At 46.3% G+C, this 22105-nt stretch overlaps 1 long non-coding RNA gene across 1 annotated transcript; it reads right to left on the reverse strand.

Moving 5' to 3' along the window:
* Nucleotides 1–18150: 18150 nt before the first annotated feature.
* LOC142572044 (uncharacterized) lies at nucleotides 18151–20238 on the reverse strand. Its single transcript, XR_012825995.1, has 2 exons — nucleotides 20048–20238; nucleotides 18151–18403 (listed from the first exon to the last, which is right to left on the reverse strand). It is a non-coding gene; the product is annotated as an uncharacterized LOC142572044 (long non-coding RNA).
* Nucleotides 20239–22105: the final 1867 nt, after the last annotated feature.

Below are 22105 nucleotides of genomic sequence, written 5' to 3' on the forward strand. Positions count from 1 at the left end.
CGGACGGGTTTCTGGAGGTTCGATTCACCTACGACAATGATGGGGAGTCGATTGGCGAAAACGTACTGGCGAAAATCAGCAATACGGTATTTCAGTCCACGGGCATTTCATTGCATAATAGACGCTTCCTTGACTTGCCTGAGGAAGGGGGACGCGGTAGAGCCATTGTGCTTGCTACTCGAGGCTCGTAAGAACCGTATCCAGGCAGTCTAGCACTTGTAGTGCACCTCGAGCACATGGCGTCTGCATGTAATTTATCGATACGCGAATTACTTTCATTAGAGATTTGATTATAGCAATTACTTGCTTGTTTTGGGGGGGGGGGGGGGGGACCTCGCACGCGATCTGTGCCGTCATTGGTGCGTCAGTAGTCCACCGTCGATCTTGGTTTTGCTGGAGGACTTAATGTCGGAAGTGCAGGGCCAATCGTTTGCAGTAGACGTATTCACTGCGTCACCAGACACCGTGTTGTTATTGTGGGTGAGCGCCTTGGGAGCCCCAGCTTCAGGAAGTAACGTCAGTCTCACGACGGTATCAGTATTTCTAGTAGATGTCTGTCTCCTCCAGACGCCTAGCTGATCCGCTTCCATCACCGAAGGTCTCGGGAGCGGTGCCTCCCGAAAACACGAAAAAATACTCGTAAAATGAGAGAAGTGGAAAACGGGGTTCCGCACAAGAGCCACTTCTTCTAACAGCGAAAAAATTCTGCTTGTCGCTGTTGTGATCAGCTTAACGGGAAGAAGAAAATATGTGTAGTAATCTGTATATATAGATCCCGTTAGCAGTCGTAAGCCATAGAATTCTTTCAATTTTAAAAGATTATACGGAGTCGGAAAATACGTAGGCGCAGATTTTCGAACTCAAAAGAAGCGTTCCAGTGGGGGCAGAATTCCAAAATATACGCAGTGTGCTTTTGGCACACCTTAAAGAACCAGACACGGTCAAAATATATCCGAAGCTTCTCACTAGGATGAAGTTCATAGCCCTTGAGTTAATTTGGGACTTAAAACACAATACGACTGTGGTCACAACCAACGTTTGCGCTTAAAGCAGCCAAAGCGCTTGCTCGCTTCCTATGGATTGCGGGCCTATACGATAAGCCGTGATTGTCACGTGTGCTGCGTCATAATTTTGTGCGCCGATTTATGTTTTCCAACAGATTTTCTACTTTCCTATCTCTTTGAATTCCGTTTCGCCTTGTCCAGTGTAGGAAGAGGTGGAGGAAAGAAAGATAGAAGGCGGCGATGCTAACCAGGAAGGAAAGAGATAAGTAGAAGGCAGGGAGGTTAACCAGAATAACGTCCTGTTGGCTACCCTACACCGAGGGAATGGGAAAGGGGGAAAACAAAGATAATAGGGAGAGAGAGGAGGGAAGGAAATAATGAAATTGCGGTGAGTTCGCTGACGTGTGTGGTCTTACAGAAATTGCATTACTAGTCCCAGATGGTCGCACAAGCCCGTCGTCCTTAAGAAGCACAAAAGCGCCTTCACCGCTTTATGGGCCGACGGGAGAGGGGGGCGGTGTTCCAGCAGCACCTGCACAGAAAGCGGCCGATTGTCCAGTTTTTGAAAACCTTTGGCAAGTTCTTGTCTCTCTGGGGTGTATCGTGGACTGTGGCACAGCAGGTGGTCGATGTTTTCTTCGATGCCACAGACCTCGCATGCTGCACTGTCAGTCACTCCGATTAATGTAGAGTATGCCTTTGTGAAGGCAACTCCTAACCAAAGGCGACAGAGAAGCGTAGCTTCACATCGAGGAAGTCCGAGTGGAGGTCGGAGTGGCAGGGAGGGGTTTAGTCGATGCAGTCGTGTAAGTCGTAAGTTTGGCGAGTTCCACTCGGTCAGTGTGAGACTCCGTGCCAGGTGCCAAAGCTGCCTTGCGGCGTCTGTATTCGAAAGCGGAATCGGAACGCTGTGCTCTTCTTGATGTGCTGTGCAAGCAGCGTTATCGGCGGAATCATTGCCACTGATTCCACAATGGCCAGATACCCACTGAAAAACGATCTCGTGACCTTTTTGTTGGACGCAATGGTAAAGCTTCGCGATTTCGTATGTCAATTGGTCATGACATCCATGTCAGAGAACTGACTGCGTGCATTGTAATGCCGGTTTTGAATCACAGAACACAGCCCATTTTCTAGGTCTTTCAGAATCAACGAATTCCAGTGCTCGACGCAGGGCCGTTAGTTCTGCCGCCGTTGAGGTCGTGACATGCGATGTCTTGAAGCGCAGTGTCATTCCTCGCGTTGGTATAACCACGGCACCAGAAGAACTGCACGACATAGTCGATCCATCGGTATAGATGTGCACGTGGTTGCTGTACTTCTCATGCAGAAGAAGTAAGCTAAGCTGTTTTAGAGCAGGTGCCGGTAGATCTGTCTTCTTCTGTAGTCCCGGAATCATGATATGTACTTGTGGACGGCTCAACCACCACGGAGGAAACGCTGGCTTGACCGCAGGTGCGTACCCTGAGGTAAACGACGCACGATGTGCACTGACAATACCGCTAAATGTCGAGCAGGGCCTTGCAGCAGGGAGGCTCGCCAAGTGGTGGAAAGGGGTCCTAGCATAATGCCTGAGATGCATACGCATTTTCTGAACGGTAATGTGCGTCGTGATTGGGTAATCCTGCGCAAGGGCAATGGTTTCAGCCGTTGATGCACTGCGTGGTAAGCCAAGACCTATTTTAAGGACTTGGGCTTGAATACTCTGAATCGCACGCAGGTTAGTTTTGCAGGTGTTGGATATTGCAGGCAGGCTGTATCACATGAATCCAACGAACAACACCATGTACAGCTGTAACAAAGCGTGTATAGATACTCCCCAACTTTTTCCTACAAGGAACCTGAACAGGTGACAGATAGCAGTCATAGCAGGTGACAGATAGGAGTACAAGATAGGTCTCTGTCAATTACGACTCCCAAGAACCTGTCACTTCTGCTGTATGGCATAAGTTGCCCGTTAATAGATACGCCGCAAGCAGACATTCGCTTCCTCGTGAATGCCACCAGTGCGCACTTTCCGCATGAAATTTCAAGTCCTTGTTCACGAAGGTAGCAAGATGTCATTGTGGCTGCCTTCTGAAGCCGAGCGCGAAGCTGAAGTCGTATCACACCTGATGCTTAAATGCAGATGTCGTCCGCATAGATGGAAAGTCGTACGGTGCTTGGCAGGTTGTAAACTAATCCGCTGAGGGTGAGGTTGAAAAGAGTCGAGCTAAGCACTCCACCTTGAGAGACTCCTCGGCTACCGTAATGCTCGGATGCCGGGCCATTATCTGTGTGCACGTGGAATGGTCTCCCCTGTGAGTAGCTGCACACCCACATATACATCTTACCACCAAGTCCGACGGCTTCTAACGTGCTAAGGATGGCTTCATGGGTGACATTATCATAAGCCCCTTTAACGTCTAGAAACAGAGCAGCAGGTGGTCGCTTACAGGCCTTTTGGTGTTGCACAAATGTTATCAAGTCAACAACGTTGTCTGTTGACGAACGGCCACGTCTGAATCCGGCCACAGCGTCTGGGTAGATTTCATAGTACTCTAAGTACCATTCCAGACGTGTTAAAAAGTGCCGTACGCATGTGTTCAAATGGTGATGCGCTAAAAAATGAATTGAGCCCACTCCACCGCAAGCTATAGGCGGTAACGGATACCCGAGTTGTTTCATTTGCAAGACGGAGAAGACTGTAGTGGATCAAAGAACAGAGAGCAGCAAGGCATTTCGTGCACGCACAGCCATCCCTTACGTGTAAGAAATCAGCAAGGCACTATCGCGCGTATTTTCGAAATATGACATGTGCGTTGCCCACATCCCGACCAGCAAGCTCGAAAGGGAGCTCACGAGCGTGGTAGATCGGCTGGAGACTGAAGCATTCCCCGCAGTCGCTTACAAAATTTCTTGCGCTGATTGTCATCAAGTTTACGTTGATGGAATGATTGGTTCTCATTACGACTCAAGGAGCCCAAACATGATGTTATAAATACAATAGTCGTACGACGAACTCCATTGCCGAGCATGCCCCATAAGCATACTCGCAAGATTGACTGAGACAACGCCACCATCGCAGCAAAAGAAATTAACCTATTCTGCTACAATGAACGAGAAGCCCTCGAATACACGCAAAGTGTCTCGAGTGGCAAGACGCGCGGCATTATTGCGTCCATTTGCGGGCTTCTTCCACGCTCGGTAAAACAATTCATGTAGCACGTATTTAGCAACAAAAAGCTCTATCGGGAGTTTTCCATGTCGCTCTGCAATTTTCTCATTAGCACTTCTAATCTAATTATAATGCTTGAGAAGCTGATCGATTGATTAGGACTAATTATCTAATTAGGCGGAATGAAAAAAATTCAATATTCAAAATTCAAAATTCAACGCAGCGTCGGTCAAGGGGGTAACGTCCGAGGTGGCCGAGCAGGTGGCAATAGCCATGGCAATGAGGGACCCCGAACGTCCTTACGCATACACAGATTCGCGATTGGCGGCCAGAGCATTCGCCTCGGGCTCGATATCGCGGAAAGCGGCGGCCATCCTCGGCAGTGCGGGAGCCGCGGGTCATCACATCCTCAAATGGTTCCCAGCCCACATGGGGGTCGACGTGCACCCCGACTTTCCCAACGCCAACGAGCTGGCACACGGACGCGCGCGAGGACTCACGCACCGCGGCGATCGTTGCGAGCGAAGTGGCGGGGAGGGAGGGGAGCACCGAGACCCGCTGCTCACCTTCAACGAAATAACAACGCATTATCAGCTGTCGAGTAGGACCTTCCCGCTCCCCCACGCTAAACTTACTAGACCATAGTCATCTATAATCAGAATGTTGCAAACAAGATCGTTCCCCTCGAGAGGCAGAATGAGCCTTTATTCATCGGACGTAGAGCCGCAATGTCCGGATTGCGGCGAATCGTACTGCTCGCTATCGCACATGCTTTGGCAATGCTCCGCGTTAAGCGGCACCGTGTTCAGCAAAGAAGAAGACTGGATGGACGCCCTGCGAAGCGACGACCACCAGACCCAGCTCCGGGCCGTCCAGAGGGCTCACGAAAGGGCGGAGGCTCACGGGCTTCCCGTCCCAACGTGGGTGCGGCCCGCGACCCCTGCCGACCACTAAACCAAGAGTGGGTGGGAAGGGGTTCCTCAGGACCCAATAAAGTTCTTTCCTCCTCCTCCTCCAAGCGACGGCAAATAATATCACCTTGCTTTTGTCCAGCTACGTGGCCGTCGCATATTTTTTAAACTTTGGCTAAAGTTAACTGGGACACCCTGTATATTCAGACACTTGAGAGATGAGCAGTAGGTAGTGAGAGGCAACAAACAGTTCAATAACGTGCACACACTGTGCATGCACTCCAAATCAGAATCACGTTGGGAGTGACTTTGAATGTTCAAGGGTTAAACAACGCCGGGCATGACACCATGGCAACTGATAATAACAACCGAATGTCGTTCGATTCTCTTAAAGTTTTATGAGGACCACGGCGCCGACTAGGGCAAGTCAAGCTCGGTTTCAAAAAGTTCTTGCTATACCGTGTGTCTCAGCTGACGTTAACCAAACTGTTTAACGAAAAAAAATTATATTTAAAAAGCGCAGTGCAAGATACAACTACAAAACCTACGATGCTCTGTTGTCAGAAATCTGAAGATCGAATACCGAAGGTCTTAACATCGCAGCTCTCGCCATGTATATTTAATCTCTTTTTTACAAACAGCTTGGCCAACGTTAGCTGGAACACCCTATATGCGAGTAGACGAACCATTTGTGTTCCGTTTGTGTCTCCTTCTTTTCTACTCAATAAATTGCGTTTGCATGTGTTCGCGCCGTTTAGCTGCTGTTAAGACGTACCAACTCGCCCAGCAACAAGTTCTGCTAGACGAGCCGCTTGCTGCATAAACAAGTGCCGGTCGCTCACTTCCGAGAAAGAGGTCACAACAGATGCGCCGGCCAATGGCAAACATTTCTTACGAAAGAAGCTTTTGATAGCATGTTCCTCATCGTAACACATTCGGACCGCTGCTCAAACAGTGCCGAAGAGATCACAGTTGAACATGAGAGGATTCAAAATTAGTAAATATATTATACTGTATCTTCTTTTGAAAACTCGCCGAAATGAGATATATGGTGTCGCGCTGCTAAGCATGAAGTCGCGGGATCGAATCACAGCCGCGGCGGCCGCATTTCGATGGGGGCGAAATGCAAAAACGCCCATTTTCCATGCATTGGGGGCATTTAAAGGATCCCCTGGTAGTCGAAATTAATACGGAGCCCCCCATTACGACGTGCCTGATAGCCAAATCGTGGTCTTGGCACGTGATACCCGAGATTTAATCCATTACTTCTTACGAAAGTCGCGCCTTGCCCCGCGACCTATGTAACCTGATTTGTTGCCGCTTCTGGCACATTACAAAAAAAGTTTGAGGTCATGTTTCTTGCAGAATGACCTTCCGAAGCTACGATCTGGCCTCTGTTGTGTACATTCCATCTGTGCGCTCAGCGAGAAGGCATATGAGCAGAGCGAGCAAGTATGCGGACATCACGGCCATGCTCTATCTATAGACGGACATCGGATAAAAGTTGCACATTACGCAAGAAAGCGGGTAGATGGATCCATCACGAAATGCGGAATTTTATGTTTTCAGCGTTTCTGTAACGCCGCTATCAAACGCAAAAAAAAAGAACACTGGAGGCAACATGATAGTAATGCTCATCTGAGTCACTTGCGTCATACAGGGGTACAGCACCTGTCAGTAAAATACTGCGGTAGGTTATATGTCAGGCACGTACTCAGGGGCGTGGGGGGGGGGAGGGTCAGAGCCCCCCCCCCGAAATTAAGCGGCATACCCCCCCCCCCTTTTCTTTTTCTCCCCGCCCACGCGACCACTCCTCAGACACATTCCTAAAGCTCCGCCAAATCAATCTTGAGACTTTACAGCTATTCGGCGGTCAACATTTTGCTGCCTTTTCCACTCCTTTCGGATGGCGGTAGTTATCGGCATCTCCTGGAATGTGAAGGCCTGTTTCTTCATCGATTCGGTGCCCGCGCGATTAACTCGAGATGCGCTGAGTTGTCAACATCTATTGCAACGGTTCCGCGCATTGCTGTTGCTTCGTTAGTTCAACCTTGTTTGTTGACTGATCCAGGGGCCAAGAAAGGGATTCGGTTCGTAGTCAGCTGGTCTTTATGCTCGTGGAACGAGTTCCGGCTGGAGAAAACGCCAGTGACGTTTAACTTTTCCTTTTTCTTCATTATTTCCTCGAGTGATGGCTCGCCGCGACGATGGCAGATCCTCGGAACTATATACCCGCAATATGGGTTAGATAAGGTGGAAAATAAAATAATGCAAGACTGCGTCCATCAGACTCTGCAATATGAGTCCATCCATAAGCAATATGAGTGCCACCTGTTACCTCGTCTGCTTTTTCCCTAATTGTGCAGCACTTTTCATGCAACATTGGCAACTGGAAACAAGAGTCGCAAATAGTTGATAAATTAAGCGATCGACTAAGGGAAAGAGCCAGGGCAACAACCAAACAGGAACACAAAGCGAAAATTAACAAATTTATCGGTTGTTTAGAAAATATTTATGTATCAACATCTTTTTATTTGAAAGGAGGTAGCGAAAATGCCTCCAGAAGTGGAGAATAATTCCGTGTATTTTGAGTGACGCTTCTACCACTATCAGTCGAGCCGCCCGACGTAGCCAGTTCTCTGCTGTGCTAATCTGGGTGTTTTTCTAACCTTCCGCGCTGGGCGCAGTACGCCTAGAACTGCAGCGTCCTGCACTCTACGCGGTTGTAGGGGACTGCGGCCCCACATCGTTACGCAACATCCCAAATAACAATACGCGTCGGTTTTGGCACTTGGTAGAGCAGTAAACGAGGGATCCAGAATAATTTTGATTGTTCCGCAAATATATATCTCCCTAGAATTCTTCCAGATCTAATTCAAGAAGCGCTACTAGAAGTCTTTATTTTACACTTTCGCTTGTTTGCTTGTTCTTGACAGTGTTCTTCCTGCGCTTCTTTCATGCGCGAGTCCATTTGATGTGGCTCCTTGTTTGCCAAGTAAAGGAGAGGTGTCTTACAGGCGTGCCTGGGAGATACGCCTTATTTAATTTCTTTTGCGGGTTTGCGCGTCTCTATGGTGAATGGCGCACATTATTCACATTTGCACTAGTAAAGGTAAACCCCTCCTCATTTGCATAGTATATGGTTACCTTAGGTTGCCCCCCCCCCCCTCCTCCCAGGAAAAAAGTCCTGGGTACGTGTCTGTTATATGTACATAGCATATGGTAGCAAGACCACATAAACGCGTAACATACTGAACGATTAGCATTAGCGAGTTCTTATTTACATGTATGCGTAAATCCGTCAAATACATTAGTTCATTAACCAGTATTTTAGGCAGGAGATTCGTAATTTTTTGGCGGCCCTTTGCTGCACTAGAAGAAACGCTGTGCCCAGTCACGCGCTTGCCAATTAGACTACGACTGTATATATTGCGTGCAATATTTAGTGCCGGTTATTATCGCTATTATTGCGACTGGGACACATGCAAAAGGCAGATGGCTGGAAATAGTAAAATTGTTCCTGTGGAGCGCGGCTCCCAGCATCGCATGGCTCAAAGCCAGGGTCGTGAAGGCCGTTGTCGAGTTCTGTGAGCGAATGTTTACCAAGCTATCGCAGTGACGTCACTAGGAAATTTCTTTTGAACCGCATTTCAGTCCCACCTTCTCTACCTCTATTAATCGCAAATGCATTATGCGTGTAAATGAGAAGGCGAGCCGGGTGGTGGTGTAGAATCGACCCGCTTGCGCTATCACTAAATACGTACGAAATAGAGCGAGGTCATAATATCAGCGAGCACGTTAAGCATGCGGTGTCTTCCCTTGAATAATAACAATCTGTTGACGAGAAAGCGAGTTGGTTGATGTGACAGGACTTGCCTGCCCGTATAACTATCACGCAAATCAGAAGCAAATAACGCACTATACGGTAATGTCAACTAAATTATCGTGCCTTAGTATGCAATGCCTTGCCGGGAAGAAATTCTTGCATTAGTTCTCTATTTTAAAGTTGCTTTATTTAATTCTAAGACAAAACAATATGTCAGAAAAAGGTCTAGTTTTTGGCTGCTCCGTTGGTTATAACGAGGTAGAAGTTGAAAAGCGACACATCAACAGATCATCATATAGATGCTACTCGCGTTTTAACGCGCGGGCTGAAAGTTATTTCTCAATAAGGCGTCCATCCTAGTGAAAGTAGATATCGGAAAGCTGGGAAGTTCACCATGGTCACGGGGGAAGGAGTAAAGGAAAGATAAGAAGAAAAAACGGTGGTACATTCCGTGCCCCTGTCCAACCTTGGACTCTCAAGGATATGCTCTTCGCACATAGTCTCAGCCGCCTAGACGACAGACGATTATCGGACAATGTAACTGAAAACCGAGCTAGTTGGTAATGTCTCATTGATACTACGGTAGCGCATCACAGAACTTGGACAAGGAAGGAAACAGGACGAACGCTAACCATTCGCGGACTGTTCTCGGACTTTGGCCAAATAAATCATAAGGCCACAAAAGCGTTCTTGAAGATAACTGGAAAAAAAGCGAATAACAGCGCAAACAACGACACGTGCTGACTGAGACAGAGGGTGTCCACGTCTGCTTCAGCCTGCACGCCCCATTGCTTGCACTGATATTCGTTTTTTTTTTTTTCAGACATGTACCACCCGGTCCAATTTAGCACATTATTGAAGGTAACTAGACTATACAAGGCCTTGTAACTATACGTGTATGAATATTCATCCCAGCAATAATTCAATATTCAGTCTGCTCCAACATCAAGATAGAAAAAAAAAGAACTGTAGGAAATGTCCGTTAACTCCACAAATTAAGTGCCCACGAATACTCATGCTCCAAATTACTGCTACGTATGGTTTGTTTTACTTTCTTCCCGTGATTGCTTTCATCAAATTACTGTGCTATGGTTATATAGCATAAACGCGCGCTCAGAAACTTCGCGAATGTCAGCACCACCTGTACATCAAGATGGACACATCGTTATCAGATTGTATGCACGTCGCAGTGCTGTAGCATCTTTATGTACCTAAGCGAAACAGCCTCCCTTCCCCGCGTTCCCCGTTGCGCTGTCACGTTACGATTACGGGGTTGTATAAACAGTGGATGGACTCGTACAGTGTAATTAGAATCGATGGCCGCCGATCATGCTTGCTGGTATACGTACTCACACAGGCGTTGCTTTACTTTCTCTGCTCAAGTTCGCCCTCACCAAGACCCCGAACAAACATTTTCTTCTCTTCTTTCACCTTTTCTGCTAGTCTTTATGCCTGCGCAGCGTCACTAACACTGTGACACTACTTACACTGTGCTCGAACGGCGGCTGTCGCACAGAAAACTCGAAATCTAACACGTTATGCAAACGAAACAGAACAAGTCAGAAAACGCGCATACTTTCTCTGAACAGAGTTTTATTCTCTAGACGCCCACGAGGCGCATTACGAATCTCTGTTGCTTTTGCGGCTTTTACGGACTCTCGACACATTGAAGGTGGTGGCAACTGTCCTCGCAGCAGATTTTGCGTTGTATTTCACATTTGAGGTCGGCACATGTTTGATTGGCGATGATGTACAGAGGGCATGCCATGACTGTCGCGGTGGTGGCAAGTGGACAATTTGGTGACGTCCCTTTATCTGCTTCTGAGGAGGGCAAAATAGCATCAAAATAAACATTAACGAACGTGTGTAATGGGAGAAACCATGCCGTTCAACTACCATTGCACGAAATTTAGGACAGTGAGACTTCTACCCAATACTTCTGCCAATGCATTGAATGCCATATCGCCCTTAAGTGGTGACAAACGGGCTGCCTTTCCGCCATTTTTTCAATGCGAGGCGTCCGCGCTTCTGTACTGATTGGTGACTCTTATATGACGGCCAACATTCGCTTGTGCTTGCGGCCTTGCAAGCATTTTCGCCATGAGCATTACGTGAGCAAAATAGCTATGGGAAAATTATGCGGCACAAGAACAGCTGAAACGGGCATCATGTGGTAGCCGTTTTAAACAGCTTTCTCAAGTGCCCCACAAGAATTTCTTGACACATTTTTGCGAAGAAGCATGTGTGACACGATAGGAAGCTTACAATTGTGCCGTTTGTGCGTTGGTCTGCATGAATATTTTTAGATTAGAAGCAAATGTGCATATTTTTGGTTTCTTCTTTCATGATGATGAAATCTAAAATGTGTATCTGTAGGCACAGCTGTGCAGCAGAAGTATTCTTTTTGCATTTTTAATAAATAAATTACAAACACCGACACTTTTATTAAGGCTGCACGAATACTTAATATTCCGAACACGAATCGAATAGTGAGCCCCAACTATTCGTATTCGCACTCTAAAAAGAACTATTCGCTATTTTCGAGTATTGAAAGGTAACCGAATATTTCACAACAACCGACTGTTAAAGTCTTGTTACTGTTTTCCCTCTGCTTCTAAACGAAGTATTACAAATTATGCGAAGTGAAGCAACATCAACAGTTTTTGAAGCAATACAGAAAGAAAATGGGTAATACAACACTTGTTTTCCGTCTCCTGGCGAAAGCCTACGTGACAAACTGTTATTCCTGTTTGTATTCTGTCATTTAGTGTTTTTGGAAGTCTATTGATGCAAGAATTTTGTATCTTATGCGCTACAAATTGTGATGTTTTTCTTGTAACGAGACCAGTCACATGTGTTTACTGCACACAAGTCCTCAGCAGCTTTTTTTTTCCTCGCAACTTGTGATATTTACTTGGCAACCATATCTTTGGCGTTTTATCATCTTTTGAAAGCTAGTTATATAACAGATATTACTTGGAAAGCTTTTTTTCAACCAGGCTGTAAAGATGTTGGTATTCGTGCCGCTTTCTTTAGTGAAACTTTAGTGATCGCGTGCTTCAAAGTAAACCGCTGTCGTTGATAGTTGGCTGTATTTTCTGCACTGGTTAGTAGAGGCATAGTACCTAATTGTACAAAAAATGTTGACAGTCACATTAGTATACGCTAAAGAGGATGAAGGCGAAAGCCTGCGCCCTAACGATACATTCATTAAATTATTTGATATTCTCATTAGAGTGCGTTCTTACTTCCTATTACTGGTTTTCTCCCAGCAAAGATCGAGGGTTCGAGTGCCTTAATTAACTTTGCCTTAATATAATACCAAAGGTCGTGGGCTCGAGTTTCATCAATAGTCATGGGTGGCACCATCAATTTTGGTGCCATTGAATTTTGATGCCATAACGCCGGGCGGCGTAAGCCGGTCGACGGATTTTTCGTCCCATGATCCGTCTAAGGCTTTCACCTTGATAAATATTGCTGCTGTACATATATAAGGTGTCCCAGCTAACGTTAGCCAAGTTATCAAATGAAAGCAAGATATAAGAAACGTGGTGCGCGATACAATATTAAGACATGCTGTGTTCGGCCATCCGACCACTGACCTGCAAAAGTTGTAGGTCTTCTAATCGTATCTTGCATCATAATTTTTCATCTTTTATTTCCTCTGAACAGCTTGGGTAACGTTAGTTGGGACACATGGTATGTATCGCCATTAGACTGATCGATAGTCAGTTCCATATTCAATAACTATTCATATTCTAAGTAGGTGGTATTCACCCACCTCTACTTCTTTCCATCTCAGTGCTAGCTGTCCGCAACAACGTTTGCACGTGCGTCATGTGAATTCTGGTGCACATTAATATCGAATAGTGAGTGTTGCAGGACAAACCGATAGCAAAAGTAGAAGCATGTTCACCAAGAGCCGGAATCGGGGGCGGTTAATAATGAGAGCTTCTAAGCAGTGGACCTTAATTTACGCTAAGAAATGTCGTGCATAGAAGCAGTCGTGTCGTCTTACCTCGCCTCGATCTGGCTTTTGGATCTGTTTCAAGAGAATCCTCAGCGGTGAGACACATCAGAACCAGGATCACGAATACGTACATTGTAGTCGACAACCACGCGGCAACTGTTTCGTCGGAGGAGAGAAACCAACTATATTGCACAGTGCGCAGTAATGACAGCAGCTGCGTGCCGTGTTCGTGCCCAGTGCAGCGGCGTATTGCCTGCTGCAGCAAACGACATGCCTAATGTGCATGTGTCCGTTACCTTTCCAAGAAATATCGTCTTGTTTTAAAAAACATCAAACCTGGAAGGAGACAAAAAGGATACGTTTCTAGCGTGCAGCCCCTATACGTTGAAGTGCGAACTCAACGACCTTGACTTTATATTACGCACAAGTGCGTGCAATTGCAGAAATTTGGCAAATTTGCACATATAGACCATGCCCATTAACATATCGCAATCGCGGGCCACCTACTTCAATGCACTTGTTTCACCTACACGACGGGCACAACTTGAACTAGCGGTTATTGGCATGGACAGTTCCAATTAACTGCTATGAAAACAGTGACATCGGACACGCCTCTAAGCACTTCGAATACGCGGTGTCTTACGCCGCTCAGCGTTGAATCTAGCCTGCAGTGATAGTTTCAGTGACTGCCAAATTACAATTTCTGCACTAATTTTTGCCGCATTTAGTTTTTCTCGTGTCTAGATTGCTCCGAGTAGCGTCGATCTTCAAGGACTCTTATCGTTTGAACTTCGCACATGGTTCAGAACAACAGTATGGCCGTGAATAATGTACCGCCGCAAGCCTGACGACTGTTCAAAATCTATCGAAGCCCCTTCGGTAGAAAGTCATTAATGCATGCACAGGAGCCGCGTTTGTTTGTCGGTTACGGTCGTTAAAGGCGTTTGTTGCGGTTGTCAAAAAATTTCTCGAGATGATTGATAAATGGCTCGTTATTAGTAACTGTCAAACATTCAACAGCTCATCGAATGATATGTATAACAGGAGAACTCGCATAAAATTCCGACTATGTGAATGCTGCCGCGTTTCGTTATAGCTAACGTAACTTTTGCTCAGGACGTCAACTAGCCTACGTCTTTTAATTTTAGACTGGCGCTTATACCCACGTTCACTCAGCGTCTTATTTTTTCTCTGCAGTAATAATTATCTCTCGTTAGACAGTAAAAAATCAAACTTTATTGCAAGAATACACAGTATAGAAAGTCGAGGGGCAATTACACACAGTAGAAGGCGGAGTGAAAAAAAATTACGGCTATTTTATTCTTCAGCATTGCGCTGTTTCCTTCCCGTCGTGAGGATGAACAGTTTACATATGCTGTAATCTCCAAGTTCTCGCAATGAGCTTTATTATGAGTGAAAATAAACCAAGGTTTACGTTAAACAACTTTCACTTGTTTTGCAATGATTGTCGTCGCACAGGAGCATCCGTCACCACTCATATCGTCATTCAGACGCTAAAAGTGTACATTCGTCAACTTTCACGGCTACCATCCCCACATTTGCCCGCGCAAGGACCACGGGCTACATTATGTGGTATTGTGACGAGGCACCATGACTCAATACCATCTGGCTTCAAGCCTGAAAACCCCCCAACAACGGCATTGTGGTGTCTCCGGCAAATTCACGTGTGCCTCAGTTCTTGGGATTGCTCAGAAGCAGATTTCTCACCGCTAGCCCTGAAGCAGCTATCTCTACTTCTCCTACAGGAGTCTTATTTTGACCACATGCACATTTACACGGAACGCTCCACGAATTCCAACAACTCTGCCGGAGAAGTGGCTGTTACATCGGACGCCGTCTCTTTGCAGTGTAAATAATCTCACAATTCCACTTCGGCAGCAGAATAACTTTCAGCTCTTCAAGGTGCACTCAGTTACGTGCTTATGCAGCCACCAAATAGTTGAGTCATTTTCTGCGATTCGAAAGCAGCCCTACAAACTCTGCAGTTTGCCCTACGTCATGGGTTACACGAGTAGCTAGTGTACGAAATAAGGCACGCTCATCAGCACTCGCTCGCTCGAGAAAGGACACGACATTGTATTTCAATGGTTGCCGAGCCACTGAAGAATTATCGGCAACGACAGCGCACAGGAAGCTGCTCGCTCGGCTCACCAATAACATCAGCGGGTGCCTAACCCCACTCTAGAATGGATGCTGCGCGGCAATTTCAATCACTTGCTCGCTAAATCACACTTCTACGATGGAATTCATCCGGTTTCACCAACTCAAGCTTGCACTCTCTCGATCCTAATTTGCGACTTCGCCTGCCACCTGGAGTCTCCCGCCACGAAAGAACTTTATTGTGTAGCGCGTGGCTGGGCATCGCATCTAAACATTCCTATTCATTCCTAATAGGACTGACCACCAGTGCGGCGTACAATTTGCGCGAGTGCGATAAGGCTCTAGAGCACCTTCTGAGTCAATTCCCATCCTTTGACGCTTAATAACGTACTCTATAAGCTAAACTCAGCCTATTAGGTGATATAGTGCTCTCGAAGGAAAAGATCGTGGGAACATGGCCTCTGCATTCTTGCATGCGAAAGGCCACAAAAGCCATTGTGCGCTTCTTGAAGGCTACTGGACTGTACGAGCACTTGTGACAATGGACATTCGTCTACGACTCACTCTGTCAATGACTGACTCTCAATTATTTTTCTTCTCTTACCTTCTTATCTATTCGTCCCCTTTCCTCTCCCCAAGTGTAGGGTAGCCAACCGGGCACGTCCTTGTTTACCCTCTTTACCTTTCCCTTTTCGTTATTTTCTCTCTCTTATCCAAAAAGAATCACTACTACCACCATCTCCATGCGTCAGGAACTTGCCATAACTTTTGGATTAGGAAGCTGCATGGGAAGGGATCCTCCACTGTTGACTGCCAGCTTCCAGCCAAGCGAATAATTTTAGACCGAATAATTGTTCCTTCTCTGCAAAGTTCCTGAGCCTCAGGGCAACACCGAGACTTTCGAATGTAGGGCTTTTGACGCGTTGTACATAAGCCACGTTAAACTTAACTGAATAGGCTCAAAGCACCCGAGCTCACCTTATTTGTTTCGAAATTGAAAAGTAGGAAAATTATGCAACTTCAGTTTGCTTCTTAGCTCCAGAAGTGTGTAGCGTCAGAGTCGCAAAACAAAGAACTCACTTCGCAGCGTTTTTATATGCTGCACGCCACCATTGTTAAGACAGTGAAGGAACCTGATGGAACCTGACAGTGAAGCTTTGCACTTCAAGTTCCAGGCTATTCTACTTCGAATCGCCTTGTAATTGTGAAGTCCTGTGGAGGCACATCGTAGCAGCGATGTTCGCATCTCTCTTTATACTGGATATTCCCTTGTCCATCGTCATTCCAATCTGAAAACGTCATATGTCGGCGCTGACTTGTCTCCACGTTTATAATATAATATAATATAATATAATATTTGGGGTTTTACGTGCCAAAACCACTTTCTGATTATGAGGCACGCCGTAGTGGAGGACTCCGGAAATTTTGACCACCTGGGGTTCTTTAACGTGCACCTAAATCTAAGCACACGGGTGTTTTCGCATTTCGCCCCCATCGAAATGCGGCCGCCGTGGCCGGGATTCGATCCCGCGACCTCGTGTCTCCACGTTTGATATGCGCCTTCGGTGTAGTCGCGTGGCGTTTCGATTTCAACTGTTCCTGTGGAAAATGTTCGTCCTCTTGTGTTCAGTTATAGGACACGTCAACAAAGAGGCCTCATCAAAGCCGTTAGGCTCCTAGAATGATTATGCGCGCTCTTTCGGAAAAGCAAGTGTCTTGGTTAACGCGCTCTAGAGCCCATAGCGATATTATAGGTCGCACTTATGCTCAGAGTTGAAAACTATTCCGAGAAGAAAGACTGCTGCTAAGGGAGATCACTATCGCTGGTGAGGCCGATACTTGAATTTTGTCTTTGACTGACAGCCAGTTCAGTTATGTAAACGCATGAAGCCATTGGAGTTTGGCCAAACCGTCGCTTTCGAATTCTGATCGCAGGCTCGAAAGCTCACGCATGTGAACACCACTTTACCCGCGCAAACTTTTCCGCAGGTAAAGCGTTTCCGCAGACAGACTGTGATCTGGAGAGTATCAAGAGAGATGCCGTGCAGTATTTCATGTATATACCAGCCACTTATGCCTCCCCCCCCCGCCTTCCTGTGAGTGCGCCTGTTCCTGCAGACACAGTTCGCACGCTTGCTCTGGCAATTCCTTTTTGTTTTTCCTTTTTTGCAGAAAGGCGGTAGTACTATGGAACTACCTTCAGACGAATGTTTACAGGGACGGCTAAGCCTAATTGATTTGTTCACAGCACCATTGCTGATTGGGACCCGAGCTTTCTTTGTTAGGGCAAAGAATGTTAATACCACCCTTCCATGTGCCGTCCTAGAACGAAGGAGCATGATCATTTAGTTTATATTCCGCTGCTTACTGTAATTAGGGCATTTTCCTTTAATGTGATTGTGTTTCCAGAGTCAGTAACGTCTGTTGCATTGTCTCTCCTGTGAATGTTGGCCCTGAATTTCAACGTTTACAAGTGAAGGCGAAATGCAAAATAGAAAAAAAATCTGAGGACACAGATGCACTTATGAGTTGGGAATACGAAAGCATTAATATCCAATTGAACAGCGCTGAGCGGTTTTAAGAGTTTTGCGCTGCAAGTAATGTACCACAGCGGTACGTGCGACCCAAGCCAGCAAGCAGTAGCAGCTTGCGGTGACAACGCCACAAGCCACCGACGCGGCGATAACCTTTCCCCTCCCGCTAGCGCCACAACAGGTGCACCCTTTCACCTGCTCTGCTGCCTCGAGGAGTGCTTGCGCCGAGAGCGAGAGGGCGGGTGACGTGGAGTCGCGGTGATGCCATCTCCCTTCACGTAACACATGGCGCTCTATCGTATGCAACTGTTCCCTTTCGCTCGGTCTACTCCGTCGAGGCGCAGCTCATGACGCGGCGCCGCAACCAATGGCAATGAGAGTTTAGGAGCCGTTTCGCTGTTACAGAGGATAGACGCCGGCTTTCTCGCTCAGTGGGCCAGTTGACACTATCGCATGTGCACGTAAAAGAACCCCTGGTGGTCGAAATTAATCCAGAGCGGTCCACCTGCGGCGTCCTTCTTTAACCACTGTGCAGTTCCAGAATGTTGAAACCTCTCAATAATTTTTTTTTGCTATTTACACGTAAAGTACGAGCAATGCAGGTAACATACAGACGTTACGCGTGCGCACATGTACATGGACTTTGACCTTTACTGTCAGAGCTTCAAGTAAGGTGCACGTAATATATCTTGTCTCTCTGTCTTCTATGGACGCACAACGCACTGCAGGTGGCCGCAACTGTCGAGGCAGCAGATCTTGTTCTGACTCTGGCAATCCAGGTCGGCGCATGTCCGAGTATCCATGTACATGGCGCACATCATGCCTCGCTGCCGGATAATATTCGTTGGGCAATCGGACGAAGTTCCGCGTATCTCAGTATCTGAAAGCGAAGGAAGAGAAAACGACTTGACATAAACGTGACCATTCTGCGACGAAAAGTGTTGAACGTACAGCGCAGTTGTTTATTTGTAGTTAAATCCCATAAGTGCGTGATGAGCTCCTACGGCTTTATGATATTGTGCAAAGCCTTACGTTACGCATGAGCGACAGCCGCCCTCGTTAACATCATTCATTAACTTTCTACAAGATCTGCTCAGATCGTGCATTACTTATTGATGAATATTTCAGCACAAAAAGAAAAGCAGACAACAGAACCCGCCACAAGGGTGCAAGGACAGCGCAATTGTGCGCGTTATGCCTCTGGTGACAGACGAACGTGATACAGAAGCATTGAATGACTGCGTGATGGTACCACGTTTGCGTTCAGCAAGCACGACGAAACACCATACAATTACCTAGCGCAGTTGCCGAAGGTCTATGAAATGACTCATCATTTTAGCGTCAAGCCGGTGCTTTCCAGTGTACTTTGGGTAACTTTGCCCGCAGTGCTATGTCCTCGCTCTTGCAATCTAACTGCTGTCACTTTTGCCTTGGCTGTGCTGCTATAATTCTTGCATAAACGAATGCGGTCAACACTAGCCACCTAATTCAGCAAGCATTGACAAGACTGGGAACTTCGAAAGGAAAGCCTTAAAAAAAATTTAAGTGCGAAAACCACTTTCGGATTATGAGGCTCGCCGTAGTGGAAGACTCCGGAAATTCGGACCAACTGGGGTTCTTTAACGTGCACCTAAATCCATGTACACGGGTGTTTTCGCCCCCACAGAAATGCGGCCGTCATGGCCGGGATTCGATCCCGCGACCTCATGCTTAGCAGCCCAATACCATAGCCACTAAGCAACCACGGCGGGTAAACTTTAAGAGCCGCACGAAATCTGACATATTTGTTCTGTGAACGAATAGGCCCTACAGATGACGCGCAATATTATTGTCGCTCTGTGTCTTCAGCCTTAATAGTGACCAGGACATAGGCTGATTTAGTCATACTCTTTGCGAACGACATCATGACGCTTTGTAATTGACCCTCCTGTATTTATCGCAATAGCAGTTTCTTCAGAGTCCACAAGGTAGCGGCACCCGCATTTGCTTTAAACTTTGCGAATAAAAAAATTAGGCCTATGCTGTTGAATACCAGTGCCCACTAGCATAAATCACAAGCGCCATTGTGCTGTCCGTTTGAACCTGTGCGCATTAGAGATGTCGCGCCTGCGTAAGCAGCAGCTGTGACGTGTAATTCGCTAATTCACGCCCAAATGGCTTCGAGTGCAACGTGGTATAGGCAGTGAGAGAAGCCGCGGCTGACAAATATAAGGGGGCGAACAATATATATCATAAAGCGGAGCGAAAGTCCCACACAAAACGCTTTAAAAATTTGCAGACGTCAAAATCGAAAATGACCCTATTTATAAAGTGGTGCTGTACAACATCCTTTAGCAGATCATTTATGCTCACTGTACTCGCTGGAAAGTCAGAAAGTTCACAGGGGTGGCAGTTTGGATATGTTAGTATTCGATAAGGATGACTAAAGAAACGCGCACTGGACACAGATAGGAAGACACCAAAATAACAACAGATGTTGTGCTATACGAAAAAGCTAAATCAAGATCATGAGTGGTTTTCTTACCTCGTTTTGTTCTTGCTTTTGGGTTCACTTCAAGCGATTCCAGGTTCGGAAGGTAAGCTAGAGTCAGGAGCACCAAAACGTACATTGCAGTTGCTGTGCGTGCTTTCGCCATGATGGCGACCTGCAGGAATAAAAGGAAGCAACTGCGCAGTGCGATCAGACAACAGCTGGTTGTGTTTTCCACCGAGAGCGCTTCGTTATAATCTATAGCGTTCGTGCCGCTACGTCACCGCTCAGAAAGAGTGCAGTGGATCGGCCAACGGATTTCTATTATTATTTCGCAATAACTCACTTCAGTTATATACCAATTTGCACAATGCCACTCTGACGTGAGTTCAAAGTCAAAGTCAAACATGTTTATTTGCAGGAGGGAGACAATATTCTCGCGGGATGCAAGGACTAGAGGCAACACGCTCTACGCGGTCTTCACCCCCTGACCAAAGGAAGAACCTGTAGCTGTGCACAATACAACGAGAAAAATAAATGGAAAAGCTTAATAAATGAATAAAAAATCCGAGGACACTTAACCACTTCTTAAGAGTTGTGAATGCGAAAGCATTTATGCCCAATTAACGTCGATGAGCGGTACCTCGAGTTATGGGCTCGCGGGCAAGCGAGTGCGTTGAGACGCTTGGCGCGTTTTGATTTGGCCTTGCCTAAACTCCCTAGATTTCGTGCTCCTAAAAAAAAGCAAAAAAAATATCTAGGGACTTTAGCTTTACTGATGGGCAATTATAACACAGGCGAGAGCTTGCGCGGACGAAGAACGCGCGGGTAACACAGACTTCCGGTAGCGAGAGCGAGGGTGATTTGGCATCGTGGCGATGCCCTCTCCCCTCACACAATACCTGGCGGCAACGGGTGTTCCCTTTCGCCCGCTTCCTCTACTTTCATCCCCTACCCCCCCTGTGCAGCGCGGTTGAGGTGTCCTCTGGCGATGCCCTCTCCCCTCACACAATACCTGGCGGCAACGGGTGTTCCCTTTCGCCCGCTTCCTCTACTTTCCTACTTTCCAGTAGGGAAGTAGGAAAGTAGAGGACTGTCTCCCAATTTTTCCTTCCCAACAATCTCCTTCCTTTCGCCCGCTCTGCTCCGTCGAGGCACGTTCGTGACGTGGCGTCGCAGCCAACGAGAATTCGGTTGTCGTTTCGCTGCTATACAGATGCCAGACGCCGGCTTTTTCGCTCAAGGAACCATTTGACGGTTTCGTATTAAAAAGAAATTCACATTTCATTGAAGTACATAGCATGCGTTCATCTTCAAGTATTATCACATTCGCAAGTCTACGAACATTTAAGAATAGGTTTCAAAAAATCTGTTTTTCAAGTTGAATAACAGGACAGTGACTATTTTATAAACGAGCTAAAAAATATCTCTAGGAATAATTCTAGCGTGTAAAGAACAATGAGTTGGACAAAAATAAAAACAATAGGTAATACACTCAATTGTAATTAAGTGCAAGTATTTACGGATCTACTATTAGGTTAGCAGAAAGAAGGAACAATTTATAATTCCGTTTGAATTGTTCAGTTTGCTTGTATCTGTACTTGTAACACAGGAAATGGGCAGCACAATGTAGCAGTATACCTGCGCACTTTTGTTGTCTCCTACAGCAGGCGTGAGACAGCTTATCTAGAACGCTAACCAACCGATTATAAACTGAAAGCTAAGAGCTATGAATACATCTGCTACCGTATATTGCAAATCAAGCACTAATGTTGGTCTGTCTGGGCTTTTTTTGTTTTTTTTAAGCTATTTTCCATGCTCTGCCCTAAGGGCCACGCTGTTTCTGAGCACGGTGCAGCCGGCATCCTTTACCGAAGACGTCAAGTTGACGTAAATCATATCATAAGTTTCTTTACCTTAACGAAACGCTAGCAAAAAAAAAAAGAAGAAGAATTGGCTGTAATTTGTGTACGCTCTCGAGAAGTACAGCTTTGTCTGGCATTACATAAAAGCGACTAAACTATCCTAGCAGTTGCAAATATAAGACTTTTTTTTCTATCACTATGTTACCTTGTCCGTAATGCTAGGTATATATTGGGTACGCGTTAAGTA

This window comes from Dermacentor variabilis, chromosome 2, assembly GCF_050947875.1.
Source record: "Dermacentor variabilis isolate Ectoservices chromosome 2, ASM5094787v1, whole genome shotgun sequence".
NCBI classification, from domain to species: Eukaryota; Metazoa; Arthropoda; class Arachnida; order Ixodida; family Ixodidae; genus Dermacentor; species Dermacentor variabilis.